The sequence below is a fragment of the Callionymus lyra genome, chromosome 15, assembly GCF_982586985.1.
Source record: "Callionymus lyra chromosome 15, fCalLyr1.hap1.1, whole genome shotgun sequence".
Classification (NCBI taxonomy): Eukaryota; Metazoa; Chordata; class Actinopteri; order Syngnathiformes; family Callionymidae; genus Callionymus; species Callionymus lyra.
Window position 1 is genome coordinate 7,379,645 of NC_141832.1, and position 23,417 is coordinate 7,403,061.

A 23,417-nucleotide genomic window follows, 5' to 3' on the forward strand; every position below is an offset into this window, starting at 1 on the left:
GATCCTGTGGGACTGTTAAAAATCATCTTCGTAGATCCCCCTGTAATCAACAACCCACCGCATGTCAAACCTTCCCTAGTTGACACCAAACCCCACAACCCAGGACCAAAACGACCCAACAAAGTCACGGCATTCGAGGCTGATGACATAACTGTTCCGGATGCCCTTGTAGCCGGCACCGGACGACACAATCCCAATTTCAATGCCTGGATTCAAACGGCGGTGGCAGCCCGTGAATCAGCCCAAGTCGCCTCATGTTTGGTGTGCATGGGCCCCCACATGATGCTATCGATGACACTTTCCATCTTGATTCCTACACCAATTATTCCGAATGCCATTTTCATGTTATGACCAACTCCATTCTTCGTCCTAATTGCACCATAGCAGACACGGCTTACCCCATGACCACCAGAATGGACCCTCCTGTATTCAACTCTAGGCTGTACGTGTCCAACTTCACCTGTCTTGAAAGAAACCGCACTGAGAGACCCATGACCCCTGTAGGATGGATACTTCCCATACACTGCCTAACTATACGTACCATCTCGGTCAGTGAATCAGTTAAGTTTGTGGCCAGATCAGACATTTGGTGGTTCTGCGGAGGAACTATCATACGACAGACACTTCCACTGGGGTGGAGAGGAAGATGTGCCCTGGTGAATCTTATTTTCCCTGCCAATATCGTCAGCATGTCAGAAGACGACATATTACAATATCGGCCCTCCCACAACCACCTAACTAAACGATCCACTGATGCCCTGACTGGCACCCCTGTATACATTGACTCCATTGGTATCCCCCGTGGGGTACCAGATGAATTCAAATTGGCTGACCAGATTTCAGCTGGATTTGAAAACATTCCCATTGTAGCAGCTATATTTCCCATCACCCCAAATAAGAATGTGGATCGCATCAACTACCTTTATTACAACCAACAACGTTTAGTTAACTTCACACGTGATGGTTTTGCCGCGGTTCATGACCAGCTAGCCGCCACATCCCTTATGGTGGTACAGAACCGCATGGCAGTGGACATGATTCTGGCTGAAAAAGGTGGTGTATGTGCCATGTTTGGTGAACAATGTTGCACCTTCATCCCAAATAACACTGCACCGGATGGAAAATTGACGCGCACCCTAGCCAAGTTGAATGCCATGTCTAACGAACTCAAGGCTAATGCAGGAGTAGATACCTCCACATATGACATATTTGGTGAAATGTTTGGGAAATATGGCTCACTCGTTCTCTCTGCCCTAACCTCTATAGCTGTCTTCTGTGCCATCCTTGTATTGTGTGGGTGCTGTTGCATCCCCTGTGCCAGATCTCTTTGCAACCGAGTTATTACCTCCGCTATAGAGAAAAGAGACCTTGCCCAACCTCCTGCCTACCAGTTACTTTCTACTGTGGAACCAACTGCCCCCGTTTATCAGGACATCCCATTAAATCTGTTATCAACTGCATCTGTCCCTCTCCAAATCCCTGTTCCTGAATACCTGGATGCCCAATTAACTTCTATCTGTCCTTAAAAGACCGCTATTCAGCTTGGTGACACTGTATCTTATGCTTGCATGTTTCTCAGGCGATAATTTTAAAGGGTTTTAAAATTTGTAGCAATTTTGTATTCCGTTTTTTATCTGTTTTTATCTCTTGGTTGTTGTCCTCCTTCAGAGGCCAAAAGGGGAAGTTGAAGCCTCATTATATTTCTGTCAATCTGTTTGCATAACCTTATCACCTGTATTTGTTCGGGTGACACGTGCTGAGTGTTCTATTCAATAAAGGTCAAGCCCGAACACTCATGAAACGTGTCAATAACTTCTGTCTGTAACTTTCACCCCATGAGTCAGACATAACACCAACTGAATGTTACCTTATAAGGACTTGTGTGCAACAGTAGACAACGGCCTTGTAAGAATATATGCGCATGTTTTCACAACAGTAGATGACGGCCTTGTAAGAATATATGCGTGTGTTTTCACACTCGTAACTCAGAGCTCTGTACACCTCTCGTTGTTATACGTCTTGTGTAACATCTTTAATAAATCTTTTTGCCAGACTATATTGGACCGGACTTTTTCTCTCACTAACTCAAGGATCCCAACGAATCTTCAAGACTACTTCAATACATATGGACTGTGACCTCTGTAGTGTTGATACATGTGGACTGTGACCTCTGTAGTGTTGATACATATGGACTGTGACCTTTGTAGTGTTGATACATATGGACTGTTACCTCTGTAGTGTTGATACATATGGACTGTGACCTCTGTAGTGTTGATACATATGGACTGTGACCTTTGTAGTGTTGATACATATGGACTGTTACCTCTGTAGTGTTGATACATATGGACTGTGACCTCTGTAGTGTTGATTCATATGGACTGTGACATCTGTAGTGTTGATTCATATGGACTGTGACCTCTGTAGTGTTGATACATATGGACTGTTACCTCTGTAGTGTTGATACATATGGACTGTGACCTCTGTAGTGTTGATTCATATGGACTGTGACATCTGTAGTGTTGATACATATGGACTGTGACCTCTGTAGTGTTGATACATATGGACTGTGACCTCTGTAGTGTTGATACATATGGACTGTGACCTCTGTAGTGTTGATACATATGGACTGTGACCTCTGTAGTGTTGATTCATATGGACTGTGACCTCTGTAGTGTTGATACATGTGGACTGTGACCTCTGTAGTGTTGATACATATGGACTGTGACCTTTGTAGTGTTGATACATATGGACTGTGACCTCTGTAGTGTTGATACATATGGACTCTGACCTCTGTAGTGTTGATACATATGGACTGTGACCTCTGTAGTGTTGATACATATGGACTGTGACCTCTGTAGTGTTGATACATATGGACTGTGACCTTTGTAGTGTTGATACATATGGACTGTGACCTCTGTAGTGTTGATACATATGGACTGTGACCTCTGTAGTGTTGATACATATGGACTGTGACCTCTGTAGTGTTGATTCATATGGACTGTGACCTCTGTAGTGTTGATTCATATGGACTGTGACCTCTGTAGTGTTGATTCATATGGACTGTGACCTCTGTAGTGTTGATACATATGGACTGTGACCTCTGTAGTGTTGATTCATATGGACTGTGACCTCTGTAGTGTTGATTCATATGGACTGTGACCTCTGTAGTGTTGATACATATGGACTGTGACCTCTGTAGTGTTGATACATATGGACTGTGACCTCTGTAGTGTTGATTCATATGGACTGTGACCTCTGTAGTGTTGATACATGTGGACTGTGACCTCTGTAGTGTTGATACATATGGACTGTGACCTCTGTAGTGTTGATTCATATGGACTGTGACCTCTGTAGTGTTGATACATATGGACTGTGACCTCTGTAGTGTTGATACATATGGACTGTGACCTCTGTAGTGTTGATTCATATGGACTGTGACCTCTGTAGTGTTGATACATGTGGACTGTGACGTCTGTAGTGTTGATACATATGGACTGTGACCTCTGTAGTGTTGATTCATATGGACTGTGACCTCTGTAGTGTTGATTCATATGGACTGTGAGCTCTGTAGTGTTGATACATGTGGACTGTGACCTCTGTAGTGTTGATACATATGGACTGTGACCTCTGTAGTGTTGATACATATGGACTGTGACCTCTGTAGTGTTGATACATATGGACTGTGACCTCTGTAGTGTTGATACATATGGACTGTGACCTCTGTAGTGTTGATACATATGGACTGTGACCTCTGTAGTGTTGATTCATATGGACTGTGACCTCTGTAGTGTTGATACATGTGGACTGTGACCTCTGTAGTGTTGATACATATGGACTGTGACCTCTGTAGTGTTGATTCATATGGGCCGTGACCTCTGTAGTGTTGATACATATGGACTGTGACCTCTGTAGTGTTGATTCATATGGACTGTGACCTCTGTAGTGTTGATTCATATGGACTGTGACCTCTGTAGTGTTGATTCATATGGGCCGTGACCTCTGTAGTGTTGATACATATGGACTGTGACCTCTGTAGTGTTGATTCATATGGGCCGTGACCTCTGTAGTGTTGATACATATGGACTGTGACCTCTGTAGTGTTGATTCATATGGGCCGTGACCTCTGTAGTGTTGATACATATGGACTGTGACCTCTGTAGTGTTGATACATGTGGACTGTGACCTCTGTAGTGTTGATACATATGGACTGTGACCTCTGTAGTGTTGATACATATGGACTGTGACCTCTGTAGTGTTGATACATATGGACTGTGACCTCTGTAGTGTTGATACATGTGGACTGTGACCTCTGTAGTGTTGATACATATGGACTGTGACCTCTGTAGTGTTGATACATGTGGACTGTGACCTCTGTAGTCTTGATACATGTGGACTGTGACCTCTGTAGTGTTGATACATATGGACTGTGACCTCTGTAGTGTTGATACATATGGACTGTGACCTCTGTAGTGTTGATACATATGGACTGTGACCTTTGTAGTGTTGATACATATGGACTGTGACCTCTGTAGTGTTGATACATATGGACTGTGACCTCTGTAGTGTTGATACATATGGACTGTGACCTTTGTAGTGTTGATACATATGGACTGTGACCTCTGCAGTGTTGATTCATATGGACTGTGACCTCTGTAGTGTTGATACATATGGACTGTGACCTCTGTAGTGTTGATACATATGGACTGTGACCTCTGTAGTGTTGATTCATATGGACTGTGACCTCTGTAGTGTTGATTCATATGGACTGTGACCTCTGTAGTGTTGATACATATGGACTGTGACCTCTGTAGTGTTGATACATATGGACTGTGACCTCTGTAGTGTTGATACATATGGACTGTGACCTCTGTAGTGTTGATACATATGGACTGTGACCTCTGCAGTGTTGATACATATGGACTGTGACCTCTGTAGTGTTGATTCATATGGACTGTGACCTCTGTAGTGTTGATTCATATGGACTGTGACCTCTGTAGTGTTGATACAAATGGACTGTGACCTCTGCAGTGTTGATACATATGGACTGTGACCTCTGTAGTGTTGATTCATATGGACTGTGACCTCTGCAGTGTTGATACATATGGACTGTGACCTCTGTAGTGTTGATACATATGGACTGTGACCTCTGTAGTGTTGATACATATGGACTGTGACCTCTGTAGTGTTGATTCATAATGACTGTGACCTCTGTAGTGTTGATTCATATGGACTGTGACCTCTGTAGTGTTGATACATATGGACTGTGACCTCTGTAGTGTTGATACATATGGACTGTGACCTCTGTAGTGTTGATACATATGGACTGTGACCTCTGTAGTGTTGATACATATGGACTGTGACCTCTGCAGTGTTGATACATATGGACTGTGACCTCTGTAGTGTTGATTCATATGGACTGTGACCTCTGTAGTGTTGATTCATATGGACTGTGACCTCTGTAGTGTTGATACATATGGACTGTGACCTCTGTAGTGTTGATACATATGGACTGTGACCTCTGTAGTGTTGATACATATGGACTGTGACCTCTGTAGTGTTGATTCATATGGACTGTGACCTCTGCAGTGTTGATACCTATGGACTGTGACCTCTGCAGTGTTGATACATATGGACTGTGACCTCTGTAGTGTTGATACATATGGACTGTGACCTCTGCAGTGTTGATACATATGGACTGTGACCTCTGTAGTGTTGATTCATATGGACTGTGACCTCTGTAGTGTTGATACATATGGACTGTGACCTCTGTAGTGTTGGTTCATATGGACTGTGACCTCTGTAGTGTTGATACATATGGACTGTGACCTCTGTAGTGTTGATACATATGGACTGTGACCTCTGTAGTGTTGATTCATATGGACTGTGACCTCTGTAGTGTTGATACATATGGACTGTGACCTCTGTAGTGTTGGTTCATATGGACTGTGACCTCTGTAGTGTTGATACATATGGACTGTGACCTCTGTAGTGTTGATACATATGGACTGTGACCTCTGTAGTGTTGGTTCATATGGACTGTGACCTCTGTAGTGTTGATACATATGGACTGTGACCTCTGTAGTGTTGATACATATGGACTGTGACCTCTGTAGTGTTGATACATATGGACTGTGACCTCTGTAGTGTTGATACATATGGACTGTGACCTCTGTAGTGTTGGTTCATATGGACTGTGACCTCTGCAGTGTTGATACATATGGACTGTGACCTCTGTAGTGTTGATACATATGGACTGTGACCTCTGTAGTGTTGGTTCATATGGACTGTGACCTCTGTAGTGTTGATACATATGGACTGTGACCTCTGTAGTGTTGATACATATGGACTGTGACCTCTGTAGTGTTGATACATATGGACTGTGACCTCTGTAGTGTTGGTTCATATGGACTGTGACCTCTGTAGTGTTGATTCATATGGACTGTGACCTCTGTAGTGTTGATACATATGGACTGTGACCTCTGCAGTGTTGATTCATATGGACTGTGACCTCTGTAGTGTTGATACATATGGACTGTGACCTCTGTAGTGTTGATTCATATGGACTGTGACCTCTGTAGTGTTGATACATATGGACTGTGACCTCTGCAGTGTTGATTCATATGGACTGTGATGTGAAAAGGTTGCTAAGCACTTTTTTGTGCGTAAAACCCCTCAGTACATCAATCCAGGTCACTAATAAGTCACGTGCGCTCACTCTCGTCCTCGCATATGCTGATTCTCATCTCGACCTTTGAACTTGAACTTTGACCTCCGCCACAGAAGCTCTGGTCAGTGACGCGGCATCAAAGACACTCACATGTCAATCAAAGATCAATGATCGATCAGGAACTGCACATCAACTCAAGTGTTAGTCACTAAGATGTGTTAACAGCGCCACCTGCTGGTCTCTTTCTGCACGTACGATCCTCCACTTTGACCTTTACAATTGAATTGTGGGAAATCAATAACAATAACACTTAATAGACAGGAAAGTATTGAAAACATGTTTCAAACTTATATAAACACGAACCTGCATTTGTTTGTCATCAATGAGTCAATATTATTTTAATCTATATTATTTTTATTCCATTATTGTGAAGTGTGTCTTCACGTGTGTGTTGTTGTCCATCAGTGTGAACTGCGCTCACGTGAGCCACGATTCAGCCGCAAATTTAAAAACCTTTCGCTTTTATGAAGGTGTTACGGTAGTGAGGAGAAGTCATACGCGGAAGGATCTACGTCACCATCACTGAGAGATTCTTAAAATCCTCTGATGTGACAGTAAAGTATCTCTCAATAGATTCTTAAAATACTCTGATGTGACAGTAAAGTATCTCTCAATAGATTCTTAAAATACTCTGATGTGACAGTAAAGTATCTCTCAATAGATTCTTAAAATACTCTGATGTGACAGTAAAGTATCTCTCAATAGATTCTTAAAATACTCTGATGTGACAGTAAAGTATCTCTCAATAGATTCTTAAAATACTCTGATGTGACAGTAAAGTATCTCTCAATAGATTCTTAAAATACTCTGATGTGACAGTAAAGTATCTCTCAATAGATTCTTAAAATACGCTGATGTGACAGTAAAGTATCTCTCAATTCATGTATATTTAGCTTGATTAACATTGACATTAATACACTGTACTTAAATGACAATAAATCAATATTTCTACAGTAAAAATACATGAAACTTTGTTCAATTATACTTCAATTGTTATTATTATTATTGTTATTATCATTATTATTATTATTATTATTGTGACTATTACTATTATTATTATTATTATTGTTATTATTATTATCATTATCATTATTATCATAATCATTATTATTATTATCATAATTATCATCCTTATTATTACTATTATCATTGTTATTATCATTATTATCATCATTATCATTATTTTAACTGCTGCAGCAGGTTTTCACCACAGACTTGCGAGTCGACCAGTGTCAACTGAGCCTTTATTGCTTCTCTCTTTACTTTATGAACATGTTTGTGGTGAAAAACTGTAACAAATATACATATACACAATCCTACACAATCATACACAATCCTACACAATCATACACAATCCTACACAATCCTACACAATCATACACAATCATATACAATCATACACAATCATACACAATCATACACAATCATATACAATCATACACAATCATACACAATCATACACAATCATATACAATCCTACACAATCCTACACAATCATATACAATCCTACACAATCATATACAATCATACACAATCATACACAATCCTACACAATCCTACACAATCATATACAATCATACACAATCATACACAATCATACACAATCATAGACAATCCTACACAATCATATACAATCCTACACAATCATATACAATCATACACAATCATACACAATCCTACACAATCCTACACAATCATATACAATCATACACAATCATACACAATCCTACACAACCATATACAATCCTACACAATCCTACACAATCCTACACAATCATACACAATCATATACAATCATACACAATCATACACAATCATACACAATCCTACACAATCATACACAATCATATACAATCATACACAATCATACACAATCATACACAATCATACACAATCATACACAATCATATACAATCATACACAATCATACACAATCATACACAATCATATACAATCATACACAATCATACACAATCATACACAATCATATACAATCCTACACAATCCTACACAATCATATACAATCCTACACAATCATATACAATCATACACAATCATACACAATCCTACACAATCCTACACAATCATATACAATCATACACAATCATACACAATCATACACAATCATAGACAATCATACACAATCATATACAATCATATACAATCATACACAATCATACACAATCGTACACAATCATACACAATCATACCTACACAATCATACACAATCATATACAATCATACACAATCATACACAATCATACCTACACAATCATACACAATCATACACAATCATATACAATCATACACAATCATACACAATCGTACACAATCATACACAATCATACACAATCATACCTACACAATCATACACAATCATATACAATCATACACAATCATACACAATCGTACACAATCATACACAATCATACACAATCATACCTACACAATCATACACAATCATATACAATCATACACAATCATACACAATCCTACACAATCATACACAATCATATACAATCCTACGCAATCATACACAATCATATACAATCCTACACAATCATACACAATCATATACAATCCTACACAATCATACACAATCATACACAATCCTACACAATCCTACACAATCATATACAATCATACACAATCATACACAATCATACACAATCATAGACAATCATACACAATCATATACAATCATACACAATCGTACACAATCGTACACAATCATACAAAATCATACACTCATACACATTCATACACAATCCTACACAATCATACACAACCATATACAATCCTACACAATCCTACACATTCCTACACAATCCTACACAATCCTACACAATCATATACAATCCTACACAATCCTACACAATCATACACATTCCTACACAATCCTACACAATCATACACAACCATATAAAATCCTACACAATCATACACAATCCTACACAATCCTACACATTCCTACACAATCCTACACAACCATATACAATCCTACACAATCCTACACAACCATATACAATCCTACACAATCCTACACATTCCTACACAATCCTACACAATCCTACACAACCATATACAATCCTACACAATCCTACACAATCATACACATTCCTACACAATCCTACACAACCATATACAATCCTACACAATCATACACAATCATACACAAATCCTACACAATCCTACACAACCATATACAATCCTACACAATCCTACACAACCATATACAATCCTACACAATCCTACACAATCCTACACAACCATATACAATCCTACACAATCCTACACAACCATATACAATCCTACACAATCCTACACAATCCTACACAACCATATACAATCCTACACAATCCTACACAATCCTACACAACCATATACAATCCTACACAATCCTACACAATCCTACACAATCCTACACAACCATATACAATCCTACACAATCCTACACAATCCTACACAACCATATACAATCCTACACAATCCTACACAATCCTACACAACCATATACAATCCTACACAATCCTACACAATCCTACACAATCCTACACAGCACAGTTAATAAAGTAAAAATATCAACAATACAAATATAAAACAATTACTTTACGAACCGTTTCTCCTTGGAACCAGGTTCCCTGAGCAGTTATGAAGCTCACCTGTTGAACAAGCTTCACCTGGAACATGAACTAAGAGTCTCCTCCTCCAACCTCCTGAATCATTGCAGACCATGTGACCCACATACGTCATCACATGTGAGGAGCAATTAACCCAAAGCATTATTATTTTCATTTCCATAAAAACTTATATTACAACAACTTAAACTAAACATATTTAAAGTTGAGAACACAAAGTACTACAGTTACAATTATTATTATTATTATTGTTATTATTATTATTATTATTATTATTATTATTATTATTATTATTATTATTATTATTATTATTATTATTATTATTATTACAGGAGACACCAGTGATCTTCTCAGCTGCTCTCACGATGAGAGCAGCTGAGAAGTTCAGGTGCTGGTGGTCTTTTTTGACCAGTGATGCTGTATTGTGGCTCCAGGACAGATCTTCAGAGACACCCAGGAACTTGGTGCTGCTCAGCATCTCCACTGCAGCTCCGTCCAGGTCAGTGGTAGATGCTGGGTGTGAACTTACTGAAGTCCACAATGACCTCCTGAGTCTTCTCCACGTTCAGCTGGAGATTGTTGTCTTTGCATCATGACCTCACACCTGTAGACCTTCTCATCGCTGTTGTTGATGAGACCCACCACAGTTGTGTTGATGAGACCACCACAGTTGTGTTGATGAGACCACCACAGTTGTGTTGATGAGACCCACCACAGTTGTGTTGATGAGACCACCACAGTTGTGTTGCTGAGACCACCACAGTTGTGTTGATGAGACCACCACAGTTGTGTTGATGAGACCCACCACAGTTGTGTTGATGAGACCACCACAGTTGTGTTGATGAGACCACCACAGTTGTGTTGATGAGACCCACCACAGTTGTGTTGATGAGACCACCACAGTTGTGTTGATGAGACCACCGCAGTTGTGTTGATGAGACCACCACAGTTGTGTTGATGGGACCACCACAGTTGTGTTGATGAGACCACCACAGTTGTGTTGATGAGACCACCACAGTTGTGTTGATGAGACCACCGCAGTTGTGTTGATGAGACCACCACAGTTGTGTTGATGGGACCACCACAGTTGTGTTGATGAGACCACCACAGTTGTGTTGATGAGACCACCACAGTTGTGTTGATGAGACCCACCACAGTTGTGTTGATGAGACCCACCACAGTTGTGTTGATGAGACCACCACAGTTGTGTTGATGAGACCACCACAGTTGTGTTGATGAGACCACCACAGTTGTGTTGATGAGACCCCCACAGTTGTGTTGATGAGACCACCATAGTTGTGTTGATGAGACCACAACAGTTGTGTTGATGAGACCCACCACAGTTGTGTTGATGAGACCCAACACAGTTGTGTTCATGAGACCACCACAGTTGTGTTGATGAGACCACAACAGTTGTGTTGATGAGACCCACCACAGTTGTGTTGATGAGACCACCATAGTTGTGTTGATGAGACCACAACAGTTGTGTTGATGAGACCACCATAGTTGTGTTGATGAGACCACCACAGTTGTGTTGATGAGGCCACCACAGTTGTGTTGATGAGACCCACCACAGTTGTGTTGATGAGACCACCACAGTTGTGTTGATGATACCACCACAGTTGTGTTGATGAGACCCACCACAGTTGTGTTGATGAGACCACCACAGTTGTGTTGATGAGACCACCGCAGTTGTGTTGATGAGACCACCACAGTTGTGTTGATGGGACCACCACAGTTGTGTTGATGAGACCACCACAGTTGTGTTGATGAGACCACCGCAGTTGTGTTGATGAGACCACCACAGTTGTGTTGATGGGACCACCACAGTTGTGTTGATGAGACCACCACAGTTGTGTTGATGAGACCACCACAGTTGTGTTGATGAGACCCACCACAGTTGTGTTGATGAGACCCACCACAGTTGTGTTGATGAGACCACCACAGTTGTGTTGATGAGACCACCACAGTTGTGTTGATGAGACCACCACAGTTGTGTTGATGAGACCCCCACAGTTGTGTTGATGAGACCACCATAGTTGTGTTGATGAGACCACAACAGTTGTGTTGATGAGACCCACCACAGTTGTGTTGATGAGACCCAACACAGTTGTGTTCATGAGACCACCACAGTTGTGTTGATGAGACCACAACAGTTGTGTTGATGAGACCCACCACAGTTGTGTTGATGAGACCACCATAGTTGTGTTGATGAGACCACAACAGTTGTGTTGATGAGACCACCATAGTTGTGTTGATGAGACCACAACAGTTGTGTTGATGAGACCCACCACAGTTGTGTTGATGAGACCCACCACAGTTGTGTTCATGAGACCACCACAGTTGTGTTGATGAGACCACCACAGTTGTGTTGATGAGACCCACCACAGATGTGTTCATGAGACCACCACAGTTGTGTTGATGAGACCCACCACAGTTGTGTTCATGAGACCACCACAGTTGTGTTGATGAGACCCACCACAGTTGTGTTCATGAGACCACCACAGTTGTTTCGTCCACAAACTTGATGGTGGTGGCTTTGAGGCATGTGTGGACAACATATTGCCTCCGTGAGAAGTTGAAGATATATGTGACAACATCTACGACAACTAGATGATTAAACTTTATTTATAATCTTAAATAACAACCAGATTATTCAACTTTATTTATAATCTCAAATAACAACTATATGAATAAACTTTATTTATAATCTTAAATAACAAATAGATGATTAAAGATTAATTTATAATCTCAAATAACAACAAGAAGATCAAACTTTATTAATAGACAGTCAGTTCTGGTTTTCCTTTACATTTCAGGGCACTGAACTCACTTTTGCCCATCTTGCTCAAAGCTTTGGTGACTCACCCACCATCTTTTCTGAAGCCATTTCTCCCTTCTAAACTTTCTGCCCAGGCGGCTGAAATCATTGCTCTTTCTCAAACCTGCCGCCATTTCAAGGACGCTGCTGTTACTATTTATACTGACAGCCGATATGCTTTCAACAATCTGCATGAAAATACAAAACAGTGGGAGACAAGGGGTTTTAAGACAATTGCGGGGAAAGATATTATTCACTAGACTTATCATGTACATGGGTTTCAATATTTTTTGAAACCCAATCTTTACAAGATTTTTTCAGCAAAATGCATTTTATGCATCAAAAACGATCCTCAAGATCACAGACGTACCCCTAGAGGACGATTTTCAGAACCCAGTCATCCATTCCACACATGGACTTTATACAGTTAAACCTTGTAAACCAATCTGCATATTGTCTGATAATAATTAATGCTTACTCCAAATGGGTAGAAATATTTCCATCAAAGACACCAGATGCACTCACAGTAGCAAAAAAAACTCTCTGTAAACACATTATTCCTACATTTCGAATTCAAAAAATCATCCGAAGTGATAATGGCACACACTTTGTAAACGAAGTAATTAAACGGCTAGTTAACCATTTCAAGATTGATTTGAAAAATAATTGTGTTTACCATCCACAGTCAGCAGGACTGGTGGAAAGAACTAATTGCACCATAAAAATAAGTTAATCAAAGCAATGAAAGACACAGGTTGAAACTGGACTGATTGTATTGAATTAGTAAAACTCAACATGCACATTATCCCAGCCACAGGACAAACACTGTCACCATTTCAAATGTCGTTTGGGCGAGCATTTGTGTTGCCAGGACTGGCAACCAATGAGAAGGATGATCCTCGACTCAAAGTCCTCGACTTGGCCTATGAGATGAAAAAGGCCATGGATGTTCGTGAACTAAGGCAAGAATGTGACATTCCAATTGACTCTGTCCAACAGAACCGCCCTGTTCTCGTGGGAGACTCTGTTCATCAAGATCATCAAAAGAAAAACGTGGGCTAGTGATCGGTGGGAAGGTCCATATCCTGTTCTCATCACAACACCCACAGCAGTGAAAGTTGAAGGACGAAACGGCTGGATTCATTTGAATCACTGCAAACACCGGCCCTCTTCTTTGACCCAACAACAGTGTTCTGATGGACGGAACGTCTAGGCACTGAACATCACCCCTCTACTTTGATTCAACAACAGTGTTCTGATAGACGGAACGTCTAGGCACTGCGACAGCAAGTATGGATGCCCTATTCCCCACAGGAAGACCGGTGGGGACCAGAGACAAGAAACTAATAGACTGTTTGGGAATTATGTTTGCAATAACCTTTTCTGTTGAATTGTTTGTCCTAACTTGTGCCCTTTCCCCCCAAGTTGCTGACACAACTAAGTGATGAAATATTCTACAAAACCCATAGAGCAAAACGAGCGTTGCCCACTGGACTTAGAATTGAAGTTATAGATCCTTCTGAAAAAGGGAGACTGGACACTGGCACCAGAATCACCCAAGATACCCTAGATCGTGAAAACATTGTCCAAATTCCTCTTGACCAACTACAAACCATTCCTCAAAGTCTCCTCTGGTCACCAACCACTATGTTACCTTGGCAGGATCACTGGTTCTATTTGTTCGCGTATTCTAAATCAGCATACACTTACGCATGGTCCAATTATGTGACCACTGAGACTGGGGATTACTATCCTGACCAATACCGAAATGATGGCGCTCAAATATAGAGAAATAAAGTAACTCTCTCTCGTGATATATGCACAAAAGATGTAATTTTGGCCTTCAAACCCATGGCCACATTGCCCAATAATGATCCCGAAGTTAACTGCAGTATCCTCACACTATGGGCCTGGAGCAACTCTGGTAACCATCCCTGGGTCCCTATTCAGGTTTGCTACACCCCCGATTCTCGTACAGTCAAAGATCCGAGTCCTGCCAACGTAATTAATTTCAGAAACAAAAAATTGGTTAGAGTGCATACATAGCTTGTTTTTAGCTGGTTGTTAGCTTCTTGTGAACTTGTTGTTAGCTAGTTGTTAGCTTGTTGTGAACTTGTTGTTTAGTTGTTGTTGGTTTGTTGTCAACTAGTTGTTAGCTTGTAGTTACCTTGTTTTTAGCTGGTTGTTAGCTTGTTGTGAACTTGTTGTTAGCTGGTTGTAAGCTTTTTATGAACTTGTTGTGTAGTTGTTGTTAGCTTGTTGTGAACTTCTTGTTAGCCGGTTGTTAGCTTGTTGTTAGCTTGTTTTTAGCTGGTTGTTAGCTTGTTGTGAACTTGTTGTTAGCTGGAAGTTAGCTTGTTGTGAACTTGTTATTAGCTTGTTGTGAACTTGTTGTTAGCTTGTTGTTAGCTGGTTGTTAGCTGGTTGTTAGCTTGTTGTGAACTTGTTAAAAGATGCTAAAAGATAATCAAATATTAAGTTAGAGAATAATACTGTCAAGTCAAGACTCAATTGCACTCCAAACCAGCAGAGGGCGAACATGTGCAAAAAACTCTGGTGGGACCAACATCCTGGCCTGTGTTGCCAGTAGGACCGAATTTACCTGCGCACCCACCAGAACAGCATGGCCTAAATGTTTGGACTGAGCCCAGTCAGTCTCTCTCACCTGCTCCTGAAAACAGGACATGACCACAGCTCCTGATCACCCAGAAGATGCAACTGGTAGGAAAGAAACTACTTTTAAAGAGGATTATGTTTGCTCCTGAGTGCTAATAATTTATTAAGATACTTTTGTTTAAGCTAATTTAAGCTTGCATTTTGTCTTTTGGTTTGCACTTAAAACTGATCGTTAAAGCACTTACTTAAATAATTTTGTAAACTTGGTTGGAAAAGCAAGTTATACGAACATTTTATTTAACAAAACATTGACCTTCATTGAAATGTATTAAAACTAATGCATGTTTCTGTTTTTAAAGGTTTTCAACCTATTAGTTTATGACAATTATATTCCGAACTGGAATCTTCGTCTGAAATCATCAGAAGAAAATAAAAACCAAAGAGAAAGAATCGAGTTGTCCTTTGCATCCTTCGACAAGTGGTCAAGCCCTTTTCAAGTTTAGGCAGAGTTGCGGTCCGAACACTCACAGAACTTGACAGTTGAAAATCAACGTGTGTCAGTTAAGACTTGGATCAAAGACCCAAAGTCAAGCTGTCGACGCAAAGGCCTACAGTTGATAACCACCGTTTGGCAGTGAAGATTTGGATCAAAGACCCAAAGTCAAGCTGCCGACACAAGGAGATCAATTGAAGTAAAAATCCTCAACCATGGCGAAGGAAACTCTTGGGAGAACAGTCAAGCAACTGAAACAAGAGAGAACCTTAGCGAAAACAGCCTTAACCAAGCAAGCAAACTACCTGAGCAGAGCAGCAGAGGACTTGGTCGAGCACGAGCTACAAGAAGAGTTCAGAAAGCTCAGCTCTCTTGCAAGGAACGTCAGCAACACAAATGATGAATATGAGGCTGGGCTACTTGCAGACAACGAAGCTGAAGTTGATGAGGGTGAAGAGGTCAAGCTTGACCAGTACCAGCGAGATGACCTTGAAAGAACAACAGAAGATTGTGATGCAAAACTGCATGAGGTCAGGAAAATAGTTCAATCTCACCTGTGGCAAAGATATGGGGAAAATGAGGTAATCTCTGCAATCCAGGAAGCAGGGAAAGCCTGTGAAAGAGCTGATTCAAGCCCTATTACTGCGCTCAACCGAGACGGGTTTGAAGTTCAGCTGGAAGGAGTGAGGAACCTCATCCATGATGCCACTTCAACCATGAGGAACTGGGACGGATGGATCCCTCCTGATCAAATAACACACCTGCAAATCAGAGTAAAGGACCTGAGAGCCCTAGGAAACACCCTTGAAGCCAGAAGGGCAGAGTTCCTCACCGCACAAAGATTCGCTGAAGAGGAAAAAAGAGGAAAAGAGCCTCAACTCTTGGCAGCTCTACAACCAGTGTTGAGGATCAAGCCGACCAGTCTCCCTAAATTCAATGGGATCAAGAGGAATTTCCACAGGTGGAGAAAAGACTGGGAGAACCTACAAAAGCAGGGAGAGCCAACTGGCTCAGTTGAAGTTAAGAAGTTTCAACTTCTTGACAGTGTGGATGAGAACATATCTAGAGACCTGCACCTTTCAACATATAACAGTGCTGAAGACATATTTAGGGTACTTCAAAACAGGTATGGAAATAAGTCAACGATTGCTCTGGAGATAATTGAGGACCTGGAGAGCATCCCCCCCTCACGGCAGCCAAGAAAGGTGATCGACCTAATTCAAGCTATAGAAAAGGCCCTGAATGACCTCATTGAGCTTGAATGTTGAGCCATCAAGAATCCCCTGGTAATCCGATCTATAGAGAGCAAACTGCCGGACAATATTAAGAGGGACTGGCTGACATTCATGGTAAATCAATCCAATGGAGTCAACCCCGACAATCACTTTGACAGCCTTCTCACATTTTTAAAGACTCAGGAGGAGATTTTAGAGAGACTAGACCAACTGGGTGTAAGTAGAACGCCCGAAAAGAAGTCTCAGTTCTTGGAAAAGAAATATGCCTCGACAAAGTCAACAGAAAAAGGAGGATGTGTTGTCTGTGGAGATGAAAGGCACCTTGAGAAGATCTTCTTTTGCAAGCGGTTCAAAGAACTGAAGCCCCGCGGAAAATTAAGTGCTGTTGAAAAGCTTGGTGCATGCAGAAGATGCCTCAAATGTCATACGGAGGATGAGGAATGTGTAGACACTTACCTGTGCAGGAACAAAGACTGCATCATCGGACCACCATTTCCTTCTTTGCCTCAAGGGAGGATTCAAAGGGAAAGTATCCGAGAAAGGGAAATCCAGCAACAGACAGCAGCCACTCACAGAGGAACAGGAGGAGTTGTTATCTGAGCTCACCCCAGGCATGGCAGAAAAGTTCAGGAAAGCCTTCACCAACATGGCTGCGAGATCCCATTGTGCTAAAAAGGACCTACCTGGAAGGATGGCCTCAATTAAGTGTGAGTTGCCAGTACTTCTTATGCTTTTGGAAGTAACCGCCAATGCAGGAGAGAAGATTGGAACTCTCATTGACCTAGCTTCAGATACTAACTACATCACTCACAGAGCGGCCAAAAGACTGAAGCTACGCAGTGAAAAGGTCACACTTGTTGTCCATGGAGTTGGAGGCATGGTTATGAAGGTCAAAACCAAAAGGTACTCCCTCAAGGTGAGAGTCAAGACACCTAAAGGCATGGAAAGAGCACACGAGCTCATCTGCTATGGCTTGGATGAAATTGCAAAAGTGCACAGAGTAGTCAAACCACTACAACTCAAGAAGTTTTTCCCCGATACCAACCTGGAAGAACTTCAAAGACCAAAGCAAGTTGAGCTCGTGAAGGAAGACTTGCTCCACAGAGATTAAAAGTAGTAGGAGACCTTGTCCTTTGGGAGAGCCCTTTAGGAAAGACTGTTGGCGGAGCGCATCCAGACCTCTGTGAAGAAGTAGACATGGCTCTACATGATTAGAAAACTCACTTCGCAAGATCGATGAGAACCACAGCAGTGAGGTACAGAGAAATTGCTGAGACCCAAGAATTCAGAGCCGAAACCAAAAGCACAGTTGCTGGCAGAGAGCTCCTAGACTGGTGGAAATGGGACAGCATTGGAGCAGCGAGCAAACCCAGGTGTGGAGGATGTCGATGCGGCAATTGTCAGCCAGGAGGTAAAGATATGACCCTGAGTGAGGAAAAAGAGCTTGAGGTTATTAGGCAAGGCCTTTCCTGTGTAAAAGCTGATGCTCACAGTCAGGAGCCTCACTGGGACACAAAGTATCCCTGGATTCAAAATCCAAGCTCCCAGCCCAATAACGGGAGTGAAGTGAAGGCAACCTTTCTGAGGACAGAGAGACGGCTCAAGAAAGAACCTGAGTGGCGTGCAGCACACAACCCAAGTCCATGAGATGGTGGAGAGGAAAGCAGCAACGAAACTCAAGCCTTGGGTCTGGTCAGGCCAAAGTGGGAGGCAGAAGGATGAAACGGAACATCCAGAGTCACAAGACCAGTTCCCCATTCTCCCCAACCAAATAAGAGCAGAAAACAAAGCTCTTGAAGTTGGCTGTCCTGTTGAATCAGACGGACTGTACCTTTTGACTTCAGGTAACTTCTCAAAGAGAAAAAAGAAAATGAGGGCAGGCCAAAATCTCATTGGAGATGAGGTAAGGGAAAAAAAACCAAACCCACTGACTAGGAGACAATTGCTTAGCCAAGTAGCAGGATTGTACAACCGAATAGGCCATGCAACACCTGTCAAATGTCAAAAAATGATACCAACCTCTGCTCTAGCAAAGACTGACCGAAGCAGCTCTAGTGGAGAAGATCACCAGATCCAAGTCTGGAGACTACCCGCTGAAGTGAGGAAAATCCTCGATCAGTAAGTACAGCAGTCCAACCAAACTAACCACAGTCATTGCTTGGGTATGGAGAGCTGCCACAAAGTGGAAGAAGATGTTGGTCAGGACTTCAGCCAGGAGTAAACCGAAAGAAGAGGCAATTAATTCAGTTCAAATGACCAGGTCCAGAGCCAGAGAAACCTGTTTGTCAGGACCAAGTGGCACACAGCACACAGGAACGTGGCAATCGGAGATGTCGTTTGGCTGGCTGACCAAAACGCCCTCAGGTCAGTTCAGGCTTGCCAGAGTCATCAGCGTCAACACTGACCAGAAAGGGATAGCAAGGGATGTGCAGGTCAGAACCTTTCACAGCTACCCAGTCTCAACCGTGAAGCTCAATCAAAAAGTGAATGAGTGAGTTGTCCTTTGCATCCTTCGACAAGTGGTCAAGCCCTTTTCAAGTTTAGGCATAGTTGTGGTCCGAACACTCACAGAACTTGACTGTTGAAAACCAGAGACAGACACAGAACTTGACAAATACAATATACTCTGCTTGATCTCAGCGGAAAACAGGAAACAAGGACAGGACGCATCAGGAAGCTCTCCCAGTGGGACACCTGGGAATAAAAAAACTTGAAAGAACAATTTCAAACTCAGACTCCTCAAGCAGCAAATATTTCCTCTACATCGTTGAGATCATTCAAGATTTGATCTAATGAAACACGTCTGGATCTGTCATCGACGTTCGACATCTTGATTGACAAGTCTCACGATGGATAAACAACACAAAGTGTCAACGTAAATGCTGAACAAATATTCTTCGATCGTTTGGTTGTTTGCTCATTGTAAATTAAAAGTGGCGGGGCCAGACCTGGAGCTCATTAAACCATCTGGCTCTGTGGTCAGGACATCACTTCCATCCCCACAGTTCAGTCCTGAAGAAGATCTCTGTCTCTGCTTGAATCATGAGTAAGTCAACAAGTCAAGGGCTTGAGCTTCAGTTCTTTACTTGATGATTCTTACGATGTTGGATCCATCTCTGAGGTTCCTGAGGGCGACAGAGTGATGGTCATCTGTGGAGTTTAACCTCAAATGAAAGTGGAAATATTTTGGGTTCTTGAAACATACAGAACTTCAGTTCTGCAGAGAGGATTCTTTGAGACTTCCTCACCATCCTGGGCCAGGATACTGTGCGGACAAGTCACATACTTTTTCCGAGTTAGTGATGAACAAAAAAGTTAAACTTCCCGAGACCCGCCCACTCTGTCACATGTGTCTCTTGGTGTCAAAGAAACAAAGTCTTGTCTCTTAAGATGTGATTCCAGAACCAAACGTTCTGGAGGAATCTTTCAAAGTTCTGTTAGAATGTTCAGACTAAGGTGCGATCACGGTTACTTCTCTTTTCATTCTGTGTCTGAGATGTTGTCATTTTTGTGATCCTCATCAAATCCATTAATTATTGTCCAAATCCAAGCTTTGCTGGTGCGAAATGTGTTTCCCAACGATTTTGAGAAAATCCACGTGTTAGCGGACGGAGTGACCCCCGAGGACTTCACGGATACTTTGATCAAAGAGCATCAGGCAACGGTGAGCAGTCACACCCTGATCCACTGAGTTTACAATCAGGCTGAGCAACACTGCGACCAATCATCCAAGTCTAAGAGGTACCAGAGCTGCAGAGGCTACAGAGCCACGCAGAGTTTGACGACGGATCAGTTGCTGTTGAAGTCTTGGAATTGAAAAGTCAGACAAGGTTCTTCAGAGAAGACGACTGCAGTCGTAAAAATCTGTTCCTTCAGGAATGCGAGGACGCGTTCTACGTGGGAAACCTGGACCTGCTGATGGAGAAGCATCTCCGGTGGAGGACCAGCCTGCCCCGAGTCACTCCTTTCTATGCAGTGAAGTGCAACAACTCTCCAGTCATGTTGCGCACGCTGAGCATCCTGGGAACAGGGTTCGACTGTGCCAGCAAGGTTTGTATTGAATGTCCAAACAACTTAAAATAATTTTGCAGTTGTTACCAGTAACTAATACTTCTGTGATCTGCAGGGGGAGATTGAGATGACCTTGTCTCATGGGGTGACACCAGACAAGATCGTCTATGCTCACACCACAAAGTCCAGGTCCTGTATCAATTACGCTCGCAGTCAAGGCGTGGATCTCATGACCTTTGACGGCGAGGATGAGCTCCACAAGGTTGCCAAATTGTATCCCGCGGCCAGGTGGGACACTGGAGCTCCTCCAGTAGTTTGTGAATGTGTAACTAACTTCTGTTGACTAACGTGGCTGGTCCAGTCCCACTAGTTGCTAAAGCCTACACGCGTGTAATTCAGTGAACTTCACGCCTGTCGCAGGTTGGTGCTCCGGATCGTTGCCGACGAGTACAGCTCTTTGGTGAGTCTTAGCGATAAGTTCGGGGCCACAATGAAGGAGGTGAACCAACTCCTGCAGACCACCAAAGACCTCGACCTTAACGTGATGGGGGTCAGCTTTCACGTGGGCGTCCTGTGTGGTGAGAGCAGCTGCTTCACCAAGACCATCGCAGATGCTCGGGAGGTCTTCAACATGGCGGTGCGTCTCTACATCACGTCAGAAAAGCACGAGTTTCACATCAACAGTCAATAACGTCCATGTTTTACAGACAAGCATGGGCTTCAGGATGAGGGTCCTTGATCTCGGAGGCGGCTACGATGGAAAGGTGCCTTCAAAGATGAACTTGGAACAGGTGAAGATCTGTTTCTTCAAACTATTTGAGTTGGTCAAGGCCCCTGTGCAACATGGTTGCGTGCTAACTAGTGCATGCTTACTGATCGTTAACGGCACCTTGAAATATCTTGAAGTATCGTGCGTCATGTTCCAGTGTGCGTTGGCCATCAACGAGTCCCTGGCAATACACTTTCCTCCTGAGAGCGGAGTGAAAATCATCGCAGAACCCGGTGGATTCTACGCCCAGTCTATCTTCACGGTTACGGCGAATGTCATCGCCAGACGAGTCGTGAAGAACGGTAAGATTTTCTTTCAAGAAGGTCTCGACTCCAGCTCCTAAACCTCACGATTGTCTGCAGAGAACGACGAGAGGCTGATCAACTACTAAATCAACGAGGGCAGATTTGGATCCTTCGCCATGCTTCTCAACCATCCAGGCTACTTGAATCTTTGGCCCAAGCTACACAGGGTAACACGCTGACAGAGGTGATACATTTGTCCCAGAGTTTCTCTCAAGCTAACCTTTTCCCTCTTGGCAGGCCGTTCAACACGACGAGCCCAAGTTCCGCTCCATCATCTGGGGTCCGACCTGCGACTGCGTGGACAAAGTTCTGGACGAAACGTGGCTGCCTGAGATGGAATTGGATGAGTGGGTTCACTTCAACAACATGGGCGCGTACTCCATCAGCCTGCAGTGCGACTTCAACGGGTTTGAGTGCACAAAGATTTACTACATCTTGTCGGAGAAGAATCTGCAGAAGTTAGTGGCTCTGCTGAAGAAGTCCAGCGAAAAGTCAGACAAGTGCATTGTGTTGCAAGGTTGATTTGCTGCTTCCATTACCTGCACAAGTGCTTGATGTTCAGCAGTCACATGACCTTCTTTAAGCGTTAATACCACCATGAGTCGCTTTAAATGACCTTGTAATGATGGTTTGTCATGTGATGCTTCGTGGTTAACAAGATTTGAAACTGTTTTGTGAGTAAATGAAAATGAATGTTTCAGTTTGTTCCCGTGTCCTGATGATCTAAGATGTTTGTTGTTCCAAAATGATGAATGAACAACTTGAAAAGACGTATCTGTACCGAATAAAATGTGATACATCT

At 42.3% G+C, this 23,417-nt stretch overlaps 1 pseudogene; it reads left to right on the forward strand.

The window, feature by feature from the left end:
* Positions 1-19,860: 19,860 nt before the first annotated feature.
* Positions 19,861-23,137, forward strand: LOC148064720 (ornithine decarboxylase-like; annotated as a pseudogene).
* The last annotated feature ends 280 nt before the right edge of the window (positions 23,138-23,417 follow it).